A 22,539-nucleotide genomic window follows, 5' to 3' on the forward strand; every position below is an offset into this window, starting at 1 on the left:
TTTCCTTATTCAAAGTTTGCAGCACATCTATATTTCTAACTGCCTATGTAGTCAGCCTTGTGTTCTTAATGTATTATTAATTCTATAATTTTAACAAGGAATTTCTAAAGCAGCTTCAAGTGTACTCAAAACCAATGCTGAATGAACTAGATTTCATTAAAATGTGAAATTTCTACTCTTCCAAAGATATTATCAGGAGGCCCGTGGCCTCTCATGCCCTTAATTCTAGTACCAAGGAAACATGAACAAGCAGATGTTTGTGAGTTCAAGGCCAGCCTGGTTACATAGAAATTTCCTGGCTATCTAGACCTGTTTAAAAAACAACTAATATAAGCATATGCAAAGAAAGGCCATGTGCCCTTAAAGAAAACACTTCCTCTCCCAGAAGTCATCAGTTAAATCAATCAAGACACAATTGCCTGTTAGAACAACCAAAATCTAGAATACTAAAAACACTGAATGAGGACTGGCACAGACAGAAACTTTCCTTCATTACTGCGCTAACAAAATAGATACACACTTACCATCTTTCATATTCTTTGCATCTGCCTTAAGGAGTTGATAATTTATTTTTTCCTCATGAAAATTAGAACATTGTTCTTGCTAGCAGTTTTTTCCACCTCAGCACTGAGGATGAAGATGAGGAACATGCTGGAAGTTTCTAGACCTTTCTCTCAATTTACTTTGCATCTAACCCTGCTCTAGAGAAAACAAGTCATTTTGTTTTATTTTAATATGAGCAGTGCTGTGTCACAATTAACTTGATGACTTAGTGGGAAAAAGTGTTTACTTGATCTAAATGTTATAGGTGGGAAGTTCTGCTTGTTAAAATTTTGAGTAATATTTTATAATATTTTTTAAAGAATCATATAATGTGTTTGTTCTATTTTTCCTTTAGAAATATATTATAATGCATATATGTCTGGGTGAGGGTATAGGATCCCCTGGAACCAGAGTTACAGACAGTTGTGAACTGCCATGTGTGTGCTGGGAATTAAACGGGGGTCTTCTGGAAGAGCAATCATGTGTTTAACCTCTGAGCCATCTTTCCAGCCCCACAATGTTCTGACCATATCCCCCTCAACTCCTCCTAGATCCATCCCCTCTCCCAACCTTATGACCTCCACCTCCCACCCCAAGTGACCACAAAGTCCAGTTTGTGCTGCCTGTATAAATTCAGACATAGTATCATCTACTGAAGCATGAGACACACCCTAAATAAAACTGGCCTCCTCCCCTCAAGTCCACCCACTGCCCTTAGCTCCTCACAGATACTGGTTTGACATATGGGCTTGTGAACCCCACCCACCACTGTGGTAGCAGGTTGATTGGTTGGATCTTGCTTAGGTTTTCTGTGAGCAACCGCAGCTGATGAAAGTTTTTTAATAGTTTTAAACGATGGTTTGAATTTTAAAATTTGCCCCAAATATTCAAGCTAACGGTTAGAACCAGACAAGTGTTTGAATCTTTGAACTAAAGAGAAAATGGGGCAGCCAGAACCCAACTCTCTTGTTCTAACACGGAAAAGATGTTTTTCTCACTGCGTCCATCTGAAATTTCTCTCTCAGCTATCATTCAAGCATGTCTGGATAAAATAATGAGAAACTTTTAATCCCCGAGAAATTTACTAGAAATTGAATTTTTTTTAGCAAGTATATCCATTGGAAAGTATTACTAGTGGGAGGAAACACCGAGTGTATATGTAATATTTCTCAAGTTGTGGACTTTAACTCAATTATATTCGCATAAGGATCTGGTGAAAACTGTAATTTCCTGGGCCTTCCCCTACCTGCTCTAAACAGGAATTTCACAATATATCAAGTTTTTCTGAGTGGTTCTCTAACCTACATATAAGGTAATATTAGAAGTAGTTATTTACTGTTTGCTCAAAATTCTAGCTAAGACACTGAAGTGACCTTTAAACAAATGACTTATGTTTAGGGTTCTCTTACTGTCAGATGCTATTTCCTGTATGGCCCCGGGCCTCCAAGGAGCTTGGCGGGGCGGGGCTTTGTGGGCGGGGCTTTCCTGCAGAGGCGGGACGTGGGGCGGGGCTGGCCCTGAGGATGGAAGGTGAAGCGTTAATGACTCAGAGCGCAGTCGCTGCCCTCTGAACTGGAACGGAAAGCTACTTCCGGTTGCAGTCATTCTGCCGGGCACCGGCGACCTGTGGCGTGAGCGAGCACAGCCGGAACCCTCCACTGTGAGTAAAAGCGGAGACAGGGAGTCTGGGTCGGCCGAGCCCGGGGACGCAGGGCTGGGGTGTGTGAGCGGGTGTGGGATGCGCTGCGCTGCACCGAAGTCTCCTCCGAGAAGTAGAGCTGCGGCCCCAGCGAGTTTACAGCGCGATTTTGAGCGAGAGAAAGCGCGGGTCCCTGTCCCCGAGCTGACCCTGTGGGGCTTTCCCGGCCCGTGACCTCAGCTCCGCGACGACAGTCCCCCACCCGTCGCGGCAGGGTGACTGCCGCTCTCCTCGCTGCTTCCCGGGGCTGGAAACGAGCGCGGCACGGCCTGCGGTGTTGGGGCGCCGGGGATCCCGGAGTCCTCGACTTCGCAGAAGCCGGTCGCCCCGGCGGTTATGCCCTCGAACACTTAATAGACTCTTTGTGTCTATCCCGGGAGTTGCACAATTCCCTTCTCTGCTTTCCTGTGGAGTGTCATCATAGTCTTGTCAATGAGAAGTTGGGTAACTTCCCCCTAGGAGTCCCGGAGAGAATGGGTGGCCAAGGCTCAAAGAGCAGAAGTAGCCATCCTCCTTCCCTGGTCACCCAGTCATTAGGTAGAGTCTCCACCGTCGTGTAAACTGAGTGGCAACGAGTTATACACCAAAAACAAGCAAGCAAGCAAACAAACGAGAAGAAAAAGAGCAATGCTTGTCCTGAAATCCGATCAAGGGGGAAGATGCTCGCTGTACCCCCAGAGGACTTAGGCTCTCTCACTATTAGGCTGGCTGTACAAAGCAGCCTTCTTGGGTGTCTTTTTCTCTCGCAGAAACTTTTGAGAAGTTAACATGAAGAAGAAACGATAAGCTAGAAAGTGAAGAGAGGTGGAGTAACACCCCGCCGTTTGCCCAGTAACAGAAAGACAAGCACCACCTTCTTGCGAAAAGCCATATTGTCCCCTTTGAGAGGGGCCGTGAACCCCTCAAATGATAAAGGAGAAAATGAAACCACCCCGCTAAAGCGTTTTCAATCATGTAAGACAAAGCCTTCCACATCTCTTAAAGGCGCCTACTCACGTTGTTTTGCTCCCCTATGGAAATGAGATCATTGCTTACTCTGTACACCCTCTTCTCTTGGCGTTGGTCACTTTTCCCAAGTTTGGATTTTTATGTCGTTTTTTTTTTCTTCCTTCCTTCCTTTCTTCTTTCTTTCTTTCTTTCTTTCTTTCTTTCTTTCTTTCTTTCTTTCTTTTCCTTTCTTAAAGGTACAGTTGTTGCCAGGCATGGTGGCTCATGCTTTTAATCCCAGAACTCAGGAGGAAGATACAGATATAGTAACCCTTCATGCTATGTGCCACATACTGTAAAGAACTATTAGTCATGTGGCTTTGCCTAGGTTTTGTATCCAAGATTATTGTCCTCTTGCAAATTATTGAGATAATTTCCTGTGCTATTTCATTTTAATACTTGACTCATTTTAAACATCTGAAGTTATTCTTGTACACTGTAGAAACATAATTATGAATTAGGTATCATAGGTTTTTTTTTTCAACGTAATAAAAACAAACATACCAGGAAGAGGAATTTTCATTTGAGGTATCGTCTCTATCAGAATGGCCTGTGAACTTGTCTGTGAGGTATTCTTTTATTGCTGGTTGATATGGGAGGATCCAGCCAGCTCTGAGTACTATGATCCCTGGGCAGGTGGGCCTAGACTTTATAAGAAAGAATGAGCAAGCTGGGAGAAGAAAACTGGGAAGTAGGCATCAACCTTCTGTGGTTTTTTGCTCCAGCTTCTTGCTTGAGTTTCTGCTCCAACTTCCCCCAGTGATGGGTTTTGAACTATGAGTTGTAAGATGGAGTGAACCCCTTCATTCTCAAGTTGCTTTTGGTCATAGTGTTCATCATAGCATCAGAAACAAAAGTACAAGTGGGTTAGGTGAGTAAGTTGACTTAGCAAGTAAAGGTGTCTGCCACTAAGCCTGACATCAGGGATCCATCCCGAGGACCAGCAAGGTAGAAGGAGAGAAACTAACCCCTCAATGTTGCCCTGTGACTCTTTTACACACACACACACACACACACACACACACACACACACACTACACGCCAAAAAAGAAAAGGAAAGAAAGAGAGAAAAGAAATTAGTTCTTTCAGTTCTTTTCCAACTGACTGAAAATTCTTTTTTTATTTTTTTTGAAGTCGAAAGATTGGGCCATGTGAGACCCTGTCTAAAAAGAAAAGCCAGGCATGGTGGCACATGCCTTTAATCCCAGTGCTAGGAGGCAGAGGCAGGATCTCTGTTGAATTCAAGGCCAGGCTGGTCTATAAGCTAGTCAGGTCTATATAAGCGAGACCTGGTTCTCTAAAAAAAGAAGAAGAAAGAAAGGAAAGTTTACAGCGGCTAATTTTATGCTATGTGTAATGTGTATTCTGTCACAGGTTTTAGGGGTGTGTCTTGGTTTTTTTGTTTGTTTGTTTGTTTTTAATCTTTTTCAAGATTAGGGGTTGAAAAATGTGACACATATTACAAAGGCCTGAAATGCACATTTTCAGTTGCTTAGAACCAGGTACCCTTGCCTATTCTAACACTCCTCAGTTTTTGTTTTTGTTTTTGTTTTTGGACTGCATTAGCGATCCACCCAAAATGTAGTCCTTTGTTTTCCCTCTCTACATATAGTTCATAATCTTGATTTTGAAAGGTTTTTTTTTTTTTACCTATTCGGATAGCTTCCTCTTTTCCTTAAATTATTGAAGATTAGCACAGCAGGCAGAGGAAAAATGGCAGTATACATTCTAAAGGGAATGTGGTTTGAATGAGAATAGCCTTTAGTCACCAGCTTGGTGAACTGTCTAGGAACAATTCTGATGTGTGGCTGTGTTGGAAGAGGTGTGTCAGCGAGGATGGGCTTTGAGGTTTCAAAAGGCCTATTCTCTCTCCACACTATTTCTCTACCTTGCTGAGAATGATGACTTAAAGTTCTCAGGTACTGTCTCCAAATGCCATGATGGTCATGAACTAACCTCCGAAACTGTAAGCAAGCCCCAATTAAATGTTTCCTTTTCTAAGTTTCCTTGGTCATGATGTCTCTTCACAGCGATAGAATAGTGACTAAGAAGATAAAAACACAAACTTCACTTGACATAACTGAACATAAATGAGTTAAAATCACCCAGTAATATTTGTATCTTTAAAATGTTAGAGGAAAAAAGATAATTAACTATAATCATACGAATAGAGGTTTCCTATTAGCAGACCATTTTTATTTTCCACTGACCTTAATATAAGTATGTTTTTTAAAAAATTATATGGTATCATGTCAATATTTTTTCAAATTCATTTCATGTGTGTGCATATATGTGAGGGAGGGAGCATGAAGTAAGCATGTGTATGCCATGGTACACGTGTGGAAGTCAGAAGCAACTGCCTTCACAATTCTATTTTCACCTTCTCCCTTGTTAAAGTGGGGTCTTGTTTCTGTGGAGCTGTGTATACTCCAGTCTAGGTGACCCAGCTTCCGGTCATTTATTACATTTCACCATTGGAATGCTATTTCACCTGGCTTTTTATGTGGATTAAGCACTGAGCCATCTTACCAGCCCCAAAATTATTCTTACCATAGAAAATGTAGTCATAAATTAAAATAACCATTCACTAAAATGCCTGAATTCTAATCAAAGTATTGTCATGGCATATCCTCCATAGTTCTCATATATATATATATATATATATATATATATATATATATATATATATATGTATATGTATATATATATATGTATATATATATATATATATATATATATACATACATACACACACACACACACACACACATATATATATATATATATATATATGTATGTATGTATATATAATCTGCCTAAGATGATTCTTGAAAGTAATCAAAAAATGTCTGAAATAGTCATGTGTAAAAGTTAATAATTCTAGGGCCAACTACATGGCTTTGGAAGTAAAGGAGTTTGCCACCAAGTCTGCTGACCTGAGTTTGATCCTGGGACGCACATGATAGAGAGAGAGAGACAACTCTCACAAGTCTTCCCTGTCTTTCAGACACATTCTATGACACACACCCCCATTTATACCCATATATAAATAGCCATGTCTTTTAAATTCAAGTTAATTGTTCACAGGCTAGCTAGATAGCTCAGCAAGTAACGGTGTGTGCTGTACAAGCCTGGCAACCTGAGCGTGAACCCTGGTATGCATTTAAGTAAGTTAGAAGGAGGGAGCTGACTCCACAGAGTCGTCTAACAGATACGTGCACAATAGATTACTTAACATCATTTATATATCAACAATAAACTATTAGTTAAAAAGTGCCGGCTAGTTTTATGTCAACTTGATACAAGCTAGAGTCATTTGAGGAGAGGAAATATTAGTTGAGAAAATGCATCTGGGGAATAGCCTATGGGCAAGCAAGCCTGCAGTGCATTTTTAAATTAGTGATTGATGTAGGAGGGCCCAGCCACTTGTGGGTGGTGCTACATCTGGGCTGGTGTTATATGAAGGCAGGCTGAACAAGCCATGAGGGACAAGGCAGTAAGCAGCACTCCTTCATGGCCTTTTTGGCCTCTGCATCAGCTCCTGCCTCTTTGTTCCTGTCCTATTTGAGTTCCTGCCCTGGCTTCCTTTGATGATGGATTGTGATGTGAAATCAAATCCCCTTTCCTCCCCCAGTTGTAGTGGTGTTCTATCACAGCAATAGAAACCCTAACTAAGACAGCTTTTGTATAGTGATTGGCTTGTAACCAATCCTTAAAGCTCTGCTCCAAGCATTTGTAACACACCATTCATTATCTTTATCCTGAACTGACCTGGTACTTTTCACTTCATATTAAATAGTGTGTAATTTCCCACCCATTTCCTTTAATCTGCCTGTGCAATCTGACTACAGAGCAGTGTCAACTTGGTTATTACCATTAAAATAAGTTTTCCAGAAAAAAAAAGGAAACTAAAAACAATAGAGTGAAGCCGATAGTTACCTTCAGGGTATAGAATCTTGCTCTGCAGACAAAGCAACACCTTTCCATTTGAAAAGGGATAAGAAAAAAAGCATGTGTTTTACTTAATACTAGCACTGTCTGGCTACTTCATTTTTCATTTTGTGTACAGGATTGGTGTTTGGCTAAGATTAGTAGAGCAGTTCTCTGCTCTGTATAATTGGTGTCCTCACCCTCTCGTCTATTTGGGTTTAATTCCAGGAGCTTTGGTTTCATGTTCTGATCTTCATCTCACACTGTAGAACCCTGAACCTGCGATCCTCCTACCTCAACCTTTCTGCTTCCTGGGATTGCAAACCTGTCCCACAAGGTCCAGGAATAACAGTAGTTTTAAAGGGACTTTTGGATCTTTTTTTTTTTTTTCTTGTTTTTAAGAGAAAGAAATTGGAGGAATAAATATTGCTGATTTTCTCACAGAAAAATATCCTGGACAATGACTTGATTCTTCTTCTCTCAGAGCTAAAAGTCTCCATAATAATAGCTTATGTATCAATAACTTTTACTTACCACTAATACTTCTCCTTCACACACACATGCACAAGGGTGTGAACAGTGACAATCACATCTAACTTTTACATTGTGGTAATAGGGAATTACGTGAACTTGACTAAGAAAATAATAAGAACTGTGTTTCACTGGTTACTTAGCAAGTTAAAAGTATGAGTGCTTAGAATACTTGGAGTAGAATGGGAAGCTGCTCATTGGGAAAAGGACCACATACAGTTAAAAAAGTTTGCTACAGACTTGCTTGCTATCAAGATGGAAATCAAGGACTTCCATCCTCTTAGTATCAAGGACCTGTTCTTTTAGATTGCTTGAAGAACATTAGTTGAGCCAGTCAGCGAATCAGCTGTTATTACGGGATGGTTTAGTAGTTTAGGCTTAATGACTAGTTACTATGCAGCATTTTCTACATCATAATTTCATGACCCCATATATTTGCTGTCCCTAAATCAGAAATGTTTTCACTGGATAGTGATGTTTCTCAACATTTTAAAGTTATTTCTTTCAGATTAATCTCAGAAATTGTGGATAATAATTTGTGCTAATCTTCCCCCACATAATTGTACTTGTCCTCCTCACGTGACATACTGAATACATTCTCTGTAGTTTTCTCATCTATGAATGTCCCTGATATATATGATTTATTATAACAGATTAATATGAATATATAAATTTTCATGCCCTTACTTCTCTGTCTCCAGATTCTAACATGTCCTTAACTGAGACCTCTTAAACATGACTCGTGAGGTGGCACATTACCTGCAAGCTCACAATTTCACAGTCTGAGACAGGAGAATAACAAGTTTAAAACCAGTTTAGAGCACATGTAGAGTGTTTCTGTCCATGTGTTTCTCTCTTCCCCTTCTTTTCTCCTCTTCCCTTCTCTTTCTCACTCTACCCTAACTCCATAAAACCCACAACAGAGTAGTCACTCATGTGCCTAAGTACAGCTTCCTGAGTAATTGACATAGTTATATTTAGTTCAGAAGTAGAAAATCATATACCCAGTTTTCCTTCTGATCTTCTGTTCTCTAATTATATACTTGAGTCCCTTGCATTTGATAAAGAGTTTTGAAGAAAGAAAGTACAGTCATATTCCTGATGGTCAGAATGGCCATATCTGATAATAGATGTGGCTCACAGCCTGGATGTGTAGTAGGTATATTATCAGGTTTGTCTAAGTACACAGTTTGGTGTTTTCATGGCGACAAGGTCCCCTAGCTCATACATCCCCATGTACTATGGAGAAAACAAGGAAGTAAAGCAAAACTCAAACTCATGGGTGTGGTCCTATAAAATCTTTCCTTCTTGGGAGACACATTTCTACCAGGCTCTAACATTTAGAGCATTATTCTGAGACTCTCTAGTTCAGCTGGTATAGATGTCCTATTTTGTTTATCTGATAATTTTAGCTAACCAGATTTTAGGAAAAAAAAAAACACAGACAAAACCTTTTGACACTGCTAGAACTATAATAATTTTTTTTGTATCAGCTGCATAATTGGAATACAGAAATTGCTTAGTGTGGCATACGATGAGTACATTCATAACTAAAGCCTATGACGTGAAAATTAAGATTAGAAATGCAAACTGTCATTTGAGAAATTTGCTGATTGCTTCTTCTATAGTCCTGGGAGTGATAAATGATCATGAATTTTAGGGATGATGGTTCCTTCCCATTTTCGTTTGAGTAAGGAAAATATGAAAGGTCTGCCTAACCCATTCAAAACTGACAATAGAAAGTGTCTTATTTATACATGTGGACTGTTGATTTTTCTGGGCTTTGCTCCTGATACTAAAATTAGAGGAACTATAGTTGAGATACATAAAAGATAAAATGTTTCTTGTACTCACCTTTTACCCTGGTCAGGAGACATCTTTTTGTATAGACTGTGAATTCTTACTATTCATACCTGGAAGGGGTTGAGGAAGGCTGGTGACCTTCTCCTCTAGGGCAGAGTAGAAGAGGTTGATGTTTTTGAGGTGGTTTCCTTTCCCTGACCTGAAACTGTATTAGGTTTGAATTGACCTCTCACTGCAAGTATAAGCCCCTAACAGAGCTTTTACCCAGAAGTTCAGAAGGCTCAGCAGTTGAGGAGACCCAGGAGGGGGCCTTCCCTACATCCTAACTCTGCCACACTTAGATTATTGGAGGTACAAAATTGTTTTGCACCAATATCCCCAAGTCTCGGTGAGTTCCTAAAGTACCACTACTCTCTCTTGACCTTTACTGCCTTGATCCAGCATTGGCTGACTCCTTTAGCAGCAAAATACTGGCTCCAGAGCAAACAGACTTTCATTATTATGTCTGAAAATAAGAAAAGTTTATTTGAAATGGCTAGGAGCCTGGTAAGCTAAAGAACGGTGATGGCAAATCTGAGGGCTTGGGGTAACATAACAAGAGCCTGGGTTACACAACAAGGCCTTGTCTTCTAGAAAAGTAAAATAAAACAAGGAAGGGGGGAAAGATAGGCCAAGCATGGTAGTATATTGTCATTAATCTCAGCACTCAAGAGGCAGAGGTAGGTGAATCTCTGAGTTGAGGCCAGCCTGGCCTTCTAGGACAGCCGGGAACCCCCCTCTCCCCATTTAAAAAAACAAAAAAACAAAAAAACCCAAAAGCAAACAAACAAAAAAAACAGGACTAAATTATCAGCAAAGAACTAAAGATTGTGTTTTTACATCAGAGACCTGTGTTCATCCAGAACTTCCATTTTCTAGTTCTGTGACCTTAGGTAACTTACCTACACTTTTGAAGTTGGGTTTTATCTCCACAAAGTAGCAGAATATGTGCTCCTGCAACAGAAAGCTTGCAAGGCAGGTGGTTTATATAAAGCATCTGGCAACTATATGTCTGATCCCAGTAGTCCTTGTAGTCTTCCATGAGGAGTAGGAAACCACTTGTGCAGCCTGACATTTCTTCTTGTGCTGTTGCCTCATGTTTAGAGGACTGCTTTTTACTTCCTTCATTGTTGGGATTCAAATCAAACAAAGAACTTAAATTGCCCTGGCTCATGGCTGTACATCTCTTAGAATTTTTGAAGACATGCCATCGGATCATGTCTTTAAATATCTGTAGACAATTTGAAATTTCAATAGTATTTGGAATGATTATGTATTGATAGGAGAAACATCAAGTAAAAAGGGTCATTGTTGCATGGTCAAAAAAGGACTGATGTTATACTGAACTTTCTCCAAAAGAATGCCATTATAATGAAAATGCTTGTTTATACTCTGAAAAGTAATGGAAATTTCAATAAAGTAGTGTTGTTCTGGGCCATCAAAAAAAAATTTTTTTTAAAAGAAAGACTTCTGTAGCTGGGTGGTAGTGGTGCACACCTTTAATCCCAGTACACAGGAGGCATAGGCAAGTAGATCTCTGTGAGTTTAAGGCCAACCTACTCTACAGAGTGAGTTCTAGGACAGCAAGGGCTGCATAGAGAAAGCCTGTCTTGAAAAACCAGAGAGGGAGAAAGTCTGCATTAGCAACTACTATTTTTGTTTCCGTCTTCAGGAACAGTTCAAAGAGCAGATCATGTATGGAGGTATGGTTTACATATTCCTGCTATAACATGACCTATGACAGTGATTTAAAATGTGTGACATTTTCCCCTTACACAGAATTATCGTTTAAGAAGACTTGTATACAATTTGCTGGTATTTGTTGCTTGATGATCCTAATGTATTTACCCGAAGTAAATTATGTTATAATCACAAACATTTTAAAATGAGCAGATGAATGAGGTCCATGGAAAGGTCTTTATAGAGATATCTAAACTTACCAATTCTGTTAAGAGACATTATGTTTTATGGAAACTGTCTGTACTCAGTTTTATATCATTTAATTTTTTCAGAGATAAATAGAATTGATATAGAAGATCAAATTTGTAGTCAAAACTCTTCATTCCCTGCAGTAGGATAGCACAAAAGTAATGCCCAAATTTATTAGATTTGAATCTTCATATTTAAGAGAAACTGGTAAGATCTTAAAGAAAGGGTGAAAAAGTGGATAATTGTGGCATAGATGGAGATCTGAAAAATTGCCAGGCTATCCAAGGATTTGGGGTAGGTGGAACTTATCAGGGATATTCAGCAGTTGCAATGAGAGTAAGCTACACAGTATACAAATATTGAATCTAGATTTAAATGTATATTATACATTTAAAGTTACACCCTAAACATCTTGGGAATAAGTGGAAATAGAGATTTGGAGAGCTCTGAAACCTTATTTACTTTCTCATTGGCATTCTCACAATTACTTCTAATAAAACAAGTTGTGACTTGCAACCATTTGCCCAACAGCCTCTAGGCGTCCTCAGGGAAATTAACACTGAGGTACGAGGAGCTATGCCAGTGGTTAAGAGCATGCAGGTTATGGCTTTATAATTACAGGGCCTTTGCTTCGTCCTATTTATCCATGTAATATTCTCAAGGCTAAATGCTGCTCAGCAGTTTTAAACTTGTGATTTAAAGGAAAAATGGGCCTTTTGTGAAGAGCTCTATCCTGAAATTTCACTCTCTAGAAGACTGTTCCCCCTTTACAGTCCTCCTTCCTTTTGTTCTGATGCGGTGACTTGGGACGCTAGAAGGGAGGCTAATCTGCTGACTCCTAAGATTTTAAGTACTAGTTTAGAAACAGAGTTGCTCTTTATTAATCTTGTACAGCTTTTGGCATTTTGTATATTGTTCTCTTATGTTTGGAGGATCTTTTAAAAGATTACGCAAAAATATTTTTCTAAGTTTTCATGTTAAGTGCTTAAAGTGATACAAACTACTTCTCTTGAAAAAGAAACATTATTAGTCATTCTTTACTGTCATAAATTTGGAAGATTAGAAAAGAGATTTTTAAAAGACATGCACTCAAGGGCTAGAGATATGGTTCTGTGAGTAAGAGGCTTGTTGAGCAAGCACATGGACCTGCTCTGGGTCCCTAGCACCCATGTGAGAAGGCCCAGCCTGGCTGAGAACGCTTTCCTTCAGGAGGATGGCTAGAGCTTACCAGCTGAAATCCTGAATATCAAGTACAGTGCCGAGGGAGTAAGGTAGAGAACAACCGAGCAGGGCACCCAGCATCTTCCTCCAGCCTGCACAAGGCCACCTGCACATGCCCATACACTCAATCAGAAAGAAGTCAAGCACCTGCCAGACACTTATTTTCCCTGTTATTTAAGTGTATGCAAAGGGTAACAGACCTGCAGTACTACCTATTTCACTAATAATCTCTTTTAGAAAAATCATAGAATTATGTTACAATGACAAGTTTTGTGCATTTCCTAGTTTTCCTTCTAGCATTTATAGATAAATAAATGAACCTATCTTTTTTTTTTTTGGTGAGAGAAAAAAAGTATTAAATGTTGGTGATATAAAGTGATATAATAATAAGTCCTGATTCTCTCTCTTTTCCATTTTCTTTTCAAAAATTATTTTTCCTTGCATTTTTCTTGATAAGAATATTTGAACATTGCTATTCAAAGGTATGCCAGTGTCAGAACATTCAAAACACATGCCAGGAATACAAACAGTGGGAAAGACATATTTAATCCTTACTTCTTATAAATTATCAATTTATTGGCTATTCTCATTAATTATCTTTTCTAGCATTCTTATTCAAAATTTAATTCACTGTATTCTCAACCACCCTACCCACCCCCACCAAACATGCTTCCTCTTACCCTGTGTCTTTCACTACTAGTCTTTTAATATTCTGGAAAATTACTGATGGATCATCTGCAACAGAATCATTTTATGCTCTGTGGTGAGTAGGTCCTAACACCCCTTTCCCGACTAGTTTAGAATCACAAATGCTCAAGTACTGCCTTTTTACCTGTTAATGCATATCAAGTCGGCCATCAAAACATCTGTCCATTTCACCTTTGAATGTCTCTTGAAACCACTCATCTTTTATCTTCTCTGGTTTTACTCCAAGCACCCACCTTCATGTAGAATGTAGCAGTAGTTTCTAAAGAATAGCCGCACATTGTTTCCTTGCTGGCATCCAGTCGTACCTTACCTTACCTACCTTCCTTCCTTCCTTCCTTCCTTCCTTCCTTCCTTCCTTCCTTCCTTCCTTCCTTTCTCTCTCTCTCTCTCTCTCTCTCTCTCTCTCTCTCTCTCTCTCTCTCTCTCTTTCAGTATAATTAGGATTTTGTTTTGTTTTTATGGATAACTTTTCTTTAGTCTGAAGACTCAGTACTTTACGTGAGCTTTGGAGGTAAGTCTAAATCAGAGTGCAGAGTATCTCCATGCGTCATGGACTCAGTTCTCTAGCGATCTCACTGAATGAAGAACATAATGATGTAGCTTCATGTCCAGTCTGGGAGACAGGTAGATGCTGCTGGAGACACTTCAGAAATGTCCCTAAGGACTATGGCCTCTAGTATGCTTCACATGATAAACTTTAGGTTTTGCTTGTTTTTTGTTTTTTTTTTTTCTGGAGACGGGGTATTACTATATAGTCCAGGCAGGTCTGGAACTTACTGTATAGCTCAGGCTGGTTTCAAATTTGTGACAGTCCTCCTGCTTCACCCTTTTACGCTGGAATTACAGATGTGTAGCATTATACCAGACCTAAATGATAAACTGCATAATAGCTGTATTAGTTTTTTTTCTTGTCAGTTTAGCCAAAATGTTTAACAAGAAGCAACTTAAGAGTGCAATGGCTTAATTTGATTTCTAGTTTAAGCTATATAGATATAGCTCTATAGTTAGGGCTGGTGGCAGAAGTATGAGCTCCCTGGACACACTAATCCAGTGAAGACGCAGAGAGAGGACAAAGAGTGGGCTCAGATTGTCAAACTTGAAGGCCCACACTCACCAGGGTACTATCTGGTGAAGGTTCCACTTCCTTCTAAAAGAGCACCTGTTGTCCAGGACCAATCCTTGACACACATGAGCCTTTGGGGAACATTCCACTCTCAGACATCAACAATGGCCTTGTTCTTGGGTATTCATTAGAGTTGATACAGTGCATAGGCTATACAGAGCCTGTTCCCTTTGCTTGTCCTCTTGGAACCAAGGGCATGAGAAACTAAGTCTTCCTTGTAAAAATAGATCTGTGCCCTGTTTGAAAACCCTCATTAAACCTTTAGTTGAACAGGCTGAAGGTTAAGTTTTTCAGTGACGTTTAATGCTTGCGACAGTCTGCCCTTAACTGAATATGTTGACGTTTATGCAGTGACTGCACTCTACAGTCCCAGAAGTCACTTTACGCATCGGCTTTATGAATAGGTGCCTTGGGGTTTTTGCAATGCCATCATACATGATGACTTGACTGTACCATATCTAGACTCTCCCACTCTCATACTCTCTGCACTAAACTTTCATAAAGGAATACTCTAGTCACCAAATAGAGCCTCTTAGTGCCGTTGCTGTTTCAGAATGAATGCTCTTTCTTTAATCCTGTTCTTCTGAAGGTCCTTCTCATCTTTTAGGACTCATTTTGTCATATCCTATATGAAGTTTTCACATTTTCTTCTGACTGAATTTTTTATTTAAACTTTTTATCTTGCTTAGTGCTTTAGCAGTAAATCCTTCGATTCTAACACAAAAATTAATAAAATTCCTCAACCACTGGATGAAATCTTGCAAATAGTTAATTCTTTTCTAGCCAAATCCCTATCAAAATAAGCTCATACCTTGTATCTAGCATTTATAATTAACTTTGTGGGTTGGTTAGGTTTTTTTCTTATGTGTTCGCTTCACTAAATAATAAGGTTTAGTGGGAGAAAAACGTAGGCCCCATGATTATTTTGTCTCCTGAGGGGAACAAAAGTATCATCTGCAATGTGTCCAGTACTGACCCTGTCTTAAATATTTTACTGAATTGGATATAGTGTATCTGTTTTCTTTTAGAAACCTAAAGAATAGTGGCCAACCAAGAAAAACGGTTTCTTTTTCAAAAAAAACGATTGAACTATAGTATGTCCAGACATTGTCTAGCCGACTTACCAATGTCAGTGACCTGAGCTTCTTCATTCTTGTTCCACCTCTTCCGGGAGCCTTCCTACACATATTTCACCTAGCTGAAAGTTGAAACAAATGAAAAAGACTGTGTTTTTGGTAGATATACCACTTGTCAGTGTTCACAGTATAGTCCCTTCACCAGTACCTGCTCAAATTAGAAGTACTTATAACTAAAGAGAGGGAGATGATTGGCTATGCGGCTTGAAATTAAGCATGTTTACTCCAAATAAAAAGTTTTTTCCTGGAGAGTGATAATTTTTCCAGAAAAGCACACCAAAATGTAATTGATATGTAACTACCCCCAGAGACTTTCCTTTTCCTATGGTCAGTGTCACTAATCTAATACATATTTCTCTTCTTGGTTGAATTAAATGTATCATTTATTTATTTATATCAAGAAAAACTTAATTCCTCAGCTTATTTCAGGGAGTAGTATGCACTCATGTGTGATTTACTTAGCAGTTCCTCTTAATGACATCATGTGACCTCATTCAAGGACCTACAGAGTTGAAAATATCCCCACAATTTATTTGCATATGATGAAGGTATTTTTAATAGAGCATTTAGGTTTTTTTTTTTTAAAGATTCATTTGTTTTATGTATGAGTACACTATAGCTGTCTTTAGACACACCGGAAGAGAGCATCAGATCCCATTACAGATGGTTGTGAGCCACCATGTGGTTGCTGGAAATTAAACTTAGGACCTCTGGAAGAGCAGTCAGTGCTCTTGACAACTGAGCCATCTCTCTAGCCTAAGCATTTAGGTTTTTAAAAATAAGAATATACCATTTTAATGGAATAGACATTTTTCATTCACAGAGTAAATTCTTACTCTACTCTAGAGTAGTTCTTACTCTACAGTAAAGTATGTATGTTACTTAGAAATCTTGTCCAAACATCATTTTTATACTGATGAGAAAGTAACTTGAAAATTTAGTGGCCAATAACTAAATAATAGAACAAATCCTTAAGCCAGATAGAGTCTCAGTTCAAGGTTTTAGTATCCTAGCTTTTAAAACAGAAGTGTGGTTTACATTGACAAATTGCTATATATGCAGCTTTTTAAGGTGAGATAACTTCTAACATCTATACTAGTGTGCTTTTCTGGCCTCCTTATTTATTTTTTGTAAATAGTCTTAAGTATACCCCAACCCCTACCTCCCAAACAGAGCAAACATAGGAAGAGTGAGAAAGAATGCCTGAGCATAGGAGTGGCTTCAAGAACATATCCTTAAGTATTTTTGAAAGAGAAAGTATTTAAATAAAATATCAAAATAGTATCATCTATCAGAGATATCAGTGAGAATTCAGTTCCTAAGTGGAACAAGTGAAGAATTACTAGTCCTTCAATTCTTCAGAAGTAATTATACTATGATCATTGCAATTAAAACCTGGAAATTGTTGTTAAGCCTGATAAGTTACTTAGAAATATATTTAAAATAGTAAGATTTAGCTTATTTGCTATGTTAAAAATGGTAAAATATTGAATTATTGGATAGTACTGTTGAAGTATTGTTCATCCCTCTGTGTTTAAAACAGCATTGCGGGACTAGGGCCATAGCTCAGGGGCGGAACATATGCTTACCATGTACAAATCTCTGGGTTCAACCTCTGTCATCACCCTAAACAAAATACTGACATATAGGCAGCTGACTTTCAACAAAGTAGCTAAGGGTATTACTCAGCAGGAAAATGCCCTCAACAAATACTGTCAGGACACCTAGATAGCCTCACAGTAAAAATAAATAAATCTGGACCCTATCTCAAATCATATATAAAATTAATGTGTATGTGTGTGTGAGTGTGTGTGTGTGTGTGTATATACATGTACATATACACACTCACACACACACATATATATATATACACATACATATACACACACACACACACACACACATATATATATATATACACACACATCTCCAAGCATAAACACTAAAATTGTAAAGCACTTCTAGGAAAACAGATGAAAATATATGTCTGTTTTTGGATTAGGTCATAGTTTTTTAGATAAGGCACCAAAAGAAATTGCAAGCAGCAAAAGAAAAGGATTAGTAAATTGAAACTCATTCAAGTTAAAAAATGTCAAGTGCCAAAAAGCACTGTTACAAAAAAGAAAGGAGCTTTTGCATCAGTGACAGTTTTCCCTGAGATCATGCCCCTCATAAGCACTCTTTGTTCTTCTCCAGAAGAGAAGAGGAAATAGGAGCAGAAGCCCCAGATGTAGAGCAGAGCCTCAGTGTTCCTGCCTTGTATGCCTGAAAAACCCAGAATTCTATAAAAGCACCAGGGTCATAAGCCATACACAGTGATCACTTTGTTTGTTGACTGTTCCTCTGTCCTGCGTTAGTGTATAAAGGAAATTAAGGTTTGTAGGAGATAGGCAAATGATTTGAGTGGAAATTATTTCCAATTTGACCAAGATAAATAGCCAAAAAAAAAAGTATATGGAAGAGTTTGTTTTCATTAAACATAAGGCAAAGGAAAACCAAACCACAATTTAATACTACTTCACACCCAGGTTAATATCCCATCCTATTTTAAAAGTGTATGTTTAAGTAAAACACAGTTATATCCTTGCCCTCACCTTCCTTCCAGTCATTCTCATGTCTTTCCCATGTCTCTCCCCTCACTTTCTCTTAAAGTGGAGGCCTCTTTTATTATTATTATTAAACTCCCATGTATGTGTATATGTGTGTGTTTGTGTCTGTGTGCAAGTATAAAACCTACTAAGTCTATTTTTGTTGTTTATGTGTTTATGATTTCAAAGTTGTCCACTTGATATTAGATAACTGTGATGTAGCTGTTTTCCTCTGAGGTTAAAGCCTCTGAGGTTAATCTTGGAAAGAAACTTGATAAGACATAGGATATAAAAGAAAAAGAAAACACCAGGTTATTTAGGACAAATTATTTACAAGGAGATGAAAGAAGAGGACTTCCAAGTGAAGTCAAACACTCCATCCTGGAAAAAAACTCCCTATGATAGGAAATCCTTGAAACTGTCTAGATTCTCTAGTCCTTCTCATTCCAACAGTATACAAACTGTAGACTGAGAAACTGCCAAATTTATCCACACTCCCACCAGCAAAGGAAGAGTGTGTCTCTTGCTCTCCATTCTCACCAGCATGTGCTATCCCTTGAGTTTTTTATCTTAGCCATTCTGATGGGTGTAAGGTGGAAACTCAGAGTCGTTTTGATTTGCATTTCCCTGATGACTAATGATGCTGAGCATTTCTTTAAGTGTTTCTTGGCCATTAGAGATTTGTCTGTTGAGAATTCTCTGTTTAGCTCTGTACCCCATTTTTAATTGGGTTGTTTGGGTTGTTGCTGTCAAACATTAGATAGAGCTCTGGAAATCTTGAGGAAGAGTTGTGGGAAGGATTGAGGGACACAAAGAGGACAGGGACTTCACAGGAAGACCATCAAAGTCAACTAACTTGGATCCCTGGGGGCTCCTAGAGACTGAATTTCTTAGCGTCTTACTGCTGTGAACAGACACCATGACCAAGGCAACTCTTATGAGAACAACATTTAATTAGGGCTGGCCTATAGGTTCAGAGGCTCAATCCATTATCATCCAGGCAGGTCTGGCACAGGAGGAGCTGAGTTCAACATCTTATTCCAAAGGCAAACAGGAGAAGACTGGTTTCCAGGCAGCTAGGATGAAGGTCTTCAAGCCCATGCCCACAATGACACACTACCTCCAACAAGGCCACACCTATTCCAACAAGTTCACACCCACTCCAACAAGGCCACACCTCCTAATAGGGCCACTCCCTGGGCCAAGCATCTTCAAACCATCACCTGAACCACCAATCAAAGAGCAAGAATGGACTGGACCTAGGAGCCCCTGCACATAAGTAGCAGATGTGAAGCTTGGTCTTCATGCAGGTCCCCTAACAACAGAGCAGGGCCTGTCCATGAATCTGTTGACTGCCTGTGGATCCCAATCACCTATCTGGTCTCCACTGGAAAGGATATGCCTAAGCCCTGCAGTGACTTGATATGCCAGGTTGGGTGATACCCAGTGGGGGTTGGGGGTCCCCCTTCTTTTAGGAGAAGGGAAAGAGGGAATAGGGAAAAGATCTATGTGAGGGTATACTGGGAGAAGGAGCTGGTATTGGAATGTAAAGGGAATGAATAAATTAGTGAAGAAAAATAAAAAAAAAACAAACAACAAAACAAACAGTAGACTGCTTAGAGTCACTTTCCGACTAGCCAGGCTTCAAAGAAGACTCAGAAAAGCCCAACAGCATAGAAGCAGGGAGCAGCCAAGAAAGCAATCTGAAGAAGGGACCAGCTACACCAACTGAAAGGGACACCTTCCTGCCTGTTGAGCTTGCTTTTGGGTTTGCAGTGCTCTAGGTTTCCAGCTTTTGTGAGCTCTCATCCATGCTGGGGTAGCCTTTTGTCTATTGCCTATTGATGCTCTCATTGTTCAGGTCTTAGTTGAGACAGCCATTTCTAGGAATCACAGGCTCACAGCAGACTTCCTGGTGGCTGACTCTTAGATTCTTTCTTCCCAATATTTCAAGATGTTATTGAGACATAGATGCAGATGTGTTGTACATATATCCACCAGGGATCCCTGGCCATCTGTTAGTCTCTGTATTGTATCCACTTATGGTTTTCTGTGATGGCCTCCATTTTCTGTTAAAGAGAAGCTGCTTTGATGAGGGCAGTGCCTACAGTTATCTGTGGATATAAAGATAACATTTAGAATGTAGTTTGGAATTATGCTTGTCTAGTAAAGTGGTAGTCAGGTCTTTTCTAAGATCCATGATTTCACTAATCCAAGGAAGCAGGATAAGTTTCTAGTATTAATACTAGGAATGCTAAATGGGCCTTAAGTCCAGTTAGACTGCTGTTAGTTTGTTCTAACGTATGAGTGAGTGCCATTATTGCCATGCTGGTCATTGCTGTGGTTCATAGATGTCATGACAACTATGGTTGTTTTACATGGACTACAAGAAGTGTTGGTGAAGATGTATAAAAATTGGAACCTTTGTGCATTGCTAGTGGAAATGTAAAATGGCACAGCCATTATGGAAGCAGTTTGGCATTCCCCGCTAAAGTAAAGTAAAGTAAAGTAAAGTAAAGTAAAGTAAAGTAAAGTAGAATTATCATTTGACCCAGAAATTCCCCTCCACAGAGGACTGGAGAGATGACTCAGTAGCTAAGAGCACTGACTATGCTTCCAGAGAACCTAGGTTCTATTCCCAGTACCCATATACTGACTTACAAAGTATTTGTAATTCCAGTTCCAAGGAATTCAAAGTCCTTTTCTGGGTACTGGGTATGCATATGGAATACAGATACACATGCAGGCAAAACACCTGTATACATAAAATAATAAATTAAAAAATGTTAATGTGTACACAAAAGTTCATAGTAGCTTCATTCATAGTAGCCTAAAACTAGAAAGAATCTGAGCACCCAGCAACTGAGGAACAGATAAGCAAAGTGTAAATCCATTCCAAAGTGAACATACAACAACATTTGGAATATATTCAGTCATGTAAAAGAAGAAATCATTGGTATGTGCTCCAACGTGGATGAACCTCAGAAATAGTGTATTATGTGAAAGAAGCCACACATTTAAGCCTTATATTATGTGGTTCCATTTATTTATTCATTTTATGATAATTATGAGTTTAACTAGGGTCCTGGATATGCTAGATTAGCACTGTACCACCGGTCTACATCCACAACCATTATCATATCATTTATATATATAAATGTTACAAAGAGACAAATTCATTTAAACTGACCGATTACTTGCTAAGACATAGATGAAGCGAGGAATTGATGATAGCTTTTAACGGGTTCAGTGTTTCTGTCACGGAAAATAAATATTCACAAAATTGTACCAGTTCTGCCACACAGAAATATATTTTAAATGCCCACATATATATGTGAAAATGTTAGATTTTATTTTATGTGAATTATATTTAAATATGATTTAAATATTTAATGCCCAAAATTTACATAGTGAAAAAGGAGAACAGAGTCCCAAAAGTTGTCCTCTGACCTCTACATATGTGTTGTGACACATGTGTTTAAACACATGTGTACAGATACATATAAAATAAGTGTTTTAAATTTTTAATTGAGGTTTATAAAAATTTCCCCCAAATAAATAATTTGCTACCCTTGAGAACCAATAGAGAAATGTATTGGTGTATTCTGTGGCTTTAAGAAAAGCCTTAAAAAAAAAGTCTGGGTTGTATTTTTTTTTTATATATAACTGCACAGGAAGAGTCAGAATCATTAAGGAGCTCTCTGCACAGTGCCAAGGAATGTATTAGAGATGTTAGGCAAACTGAGATGAGAAAACCAAATTACCTCCTCTGAGAATATCATCTGTAGCTCAGAAGCAGCAGGGAAGTTAGGAAGCTAATAGGTAGTAGAGTGGAGACTGAAGGGATGTGAATTTCCTTTTCTTTTTTTTAATGTACAATCCAACAGCAGCTCTCCCTAGATTTTGTTCTAAAATAAGAGCATTTTCACACTTTTTAATTGCTCTGTGATAACAACAGTGTGAATTCCATCCACAAACATTTATTATCTATTTAGTTTTGCTCTAATTTAGTGTAGCAAGAATTCACCTTCTAAGTAGGAGTAACTGTCCATTTAGTAAAGAGAAGTCCCTTCTCCCATTACTAATCATGTTACACATTTCTATATTAGAGTGTTAATAATTAAATGATCTTTTATGTTTCTCCATTTTTAGATGACATTTACAGGTTCCTTTTTCCAAAACAGCATTTTTATGAAATGGTCATTGATTTAGGAATTGCAATATTAGCAAAGACTATTTTACTTAACATTGTAAATTTCATATTTCATGTCATGATTTCAGGTGAAAATTTTTATAGTTTTG

The 22,539-nt window shown here is 38.6% G+C and overlaps 1 protein-coding gene across 12 annotated transcripts in view; it reads left to right on the forward strand.

The window, feature by feature from the left end:
* Tank (TRAF family member-associated Nf-kappa B activator) overlaps window positions 1–22,539 on the forward strand; it is a 75,615-nt gene that overhangs the window by 12,449 nt on the left and 40,627 nt on the right. For 4 of the 12 annotated variants that reach the window (NR_149324.1, NM_001355268.1, NM_001355267.1 and 1 more), the window contains exon 1: window positions 2,092–2,203. The exons of 3 other annotated variants lie outside the window; for them this stretch is intronic. The gene's annotated coding sequence lies outside the window, so the exon portion shown is untranslated. Of the gene's footprint in view, window positions 1–2,043; window positions 2,204–2,991; window positions 3,197–22,539 lie in introns of those variants that run through there. 5 more of the 12 variants (NR_149323.1, NM_001164071.1, XM_017316913.2 and 2 more) reach the window with 4 other exon arrangements.

The sequence above is a fragment of the Mus musculus genome, chromosome 2 (assembly GCF_000001635.26).
Source record: "Mus musculus strain C57BL/6J chromosome 2, GRCm38.p6 C57BL/6J".
NCBI lineage: Eukaryota > Metazoa > Chordata > Mammalia > Rodentia > Muridae > Mus > Mus musculus.